Genomic DNA, 1,993 nt, shown 5'->3' with positions numbered 1-1,993 from the left:
CATAGAAAAGGGAAGACACAACCACATTCCTCTACAGCAAAGGATCTGCCAATTTAGTAACCTAGATAATGTTGAAGATGAATGCCATTTTGTAGTTGACTGCACATTATATAGAAATGAGAGGGATTCCCTCTATACTTATATAATAGATAAGTTCCCAAGCTTTAGACATTTAGATAGAATAGAAAAATTCGAATTCCTCATGAAACTTGACAAACCATGTATCATTAGCTCAATATGTTCGTACATCTTTAACTACGTCAAGAAGCGAGAAGAAGCTTAACCTGTAAATATGTAGTAGATCCCATTAGTTTATATAGTATGTAAGTGTCGTCACTGTTTTCTTTTCCCTGTTTACCCATGACCTGTACTTAGCTCGTTAGAGCACAAGCGTACAATAAAGGTCTTCATTCATTAATTACAATAGCCAGGCAAGAAAGACCACGGTGTCCGCAGGGGCAACCCAAGAAGAGAACGTACAGGGCTAATACCGAGCCGGTCGCCAACAGACTAGCAGAAGCGAGGTGTGTGCCTTGTTTCAGTTCTTAGAAGGAGAAAGGAACTTGGCAGAGATATAGACTAGTCTGAGATGTTCCCTCATGGAACCCAGCAAGGCATGTGGCAGAGTCCAGCCATGACAAGAAGCAGAGTATTAAACCCGATCTTAGAGTATGAAGAAGACAATGACGCTGTAGCGAGAATACTGGCAGAAAATGCGAGTCTGAGAGTGGGGCTAAAGAAGGATGTATAAGAGCTAAAAGAGAAGATGTAGAGTGTAAACAACAAGATAAGACGCCAAGAAGGAGCTAGGGACGACATAACGGAACACTGCGACAGACATCTAAAAGTATCCAAGAGGAAATAGCAGAACGTAAGGGAACACAATTCATGTTTTTAGAAGAGATTGAGGGTATGAAGGGGAAGCTAAAGAAGATTGACAACACACCAATGAGAATACAGACAGCAGTGGCGACAGATAACAACAAGATTAACCCAGTAGAAATAGAGCTCCAGGCTCTACACAGCTCCTCTAGGAAAGCAGACTCAGACAAAGGGGCAAAGATTAGTGAAATCACAACATACGTACATAATTTAGCCCATTCACTTGAAGGAAGGTTGAGAGAGCAAGAGTACGCTCTGTCGAGAACACACCGCAGGGTACAGGAGATACACTACCAAAAATGACATTTCTAGCATTCTTGTTTTTTCTTACAGTCAGAAAATATTTCTTCCCTGAAGCAAATTTTTCTGTATTCAAGAATGAAATTTTGTCCACGAATTAAGTAATTTTTTCTTGATAGACTTTTTCTTGCAGTAAGAATATTTTTCTTATAGGTTTCTATATAAGTTATTGTTGGTTGCTTCTAGAATCTTATTCTTACAGTAAGATTCGTGATGCAGACAATTGTTCTTATACAAAGACTGCAGTTCTCAATACAAGCCTAAAATTCTATAAATCTGGAAGTTATTTTATTCTTTCAAGATTTTCGTTCTTATCCCAAGAACACTACATTCTTATCTGCTAGAAATAGCTTCTTACTTCATCTCACACCCAGAATATATTTCTTCTGTCAAGACCAAAATTCTTGATACCTAGAAATAGATTAAGATTTATGTTCTTGCATTGCACTAAAAGAAGAATTTTTCTTGTGCAAAGAACTTTTTACTGTCAGCAAGAACCTTATTCTTTGAACAAGAATCCCCGTTTCCAGAAAATTCAAGAAACTCACGCCACGTTGTTCTTATTCTCAGAATTTATTTCTTACAGCTAATAAACCCACACTTAAGAATATTCTTCTCATGATAAGAATTACGGGTTCTTACACGAAGAATCTCTATCTTGTTCGCAGGAAAATATTTCTTGAACGACGAGCTAACTGTTACACAAGAAAATATTTCTTGAACTAAGAGCTATTTGTTCTTATAGCAAGAAAACCATTCTGCCCACAAGAAAATATTTCTTGAACTAAGAGCTAACTGTTCTTGTAGTAAG

General features: G+C 37.5%; 1 pseudogene; it reads left to right on the top strand.

The window, feature by feature from the left end:
• Positions 1-427: 427 nt before the first annotated feature.
• On the top strand, positions 428-1,185 carry LOC109483865 (annotated as a pseudogene).
• The last annotated feature ends 808 nt before the right edge of the window (positions 1,186-1,993 follow it).

The sequence above is a fragment of the Branchiostoma belcheri genome, unplaced genomic scaffold (assembly GCF_001625305.1).
Source record: "Branchiostoma belcheri isolate BF01 breed outbred unplaced genomic scaffold, Haploidv18h27 scaffold669, whole genome shotgun sequence".
Taxonomy (NCBI): Eukaryota; Metazoa; Chordata; class Leptocardii; order Amphioxiformes; family Branchiostomatidae; genus Branchiostoma; species Branchiostoma belcheri.
Note: the sequence above shows the minus strand (reverse complement) of the source record. Positions and strands in the feature narration are given on the sequence as shown.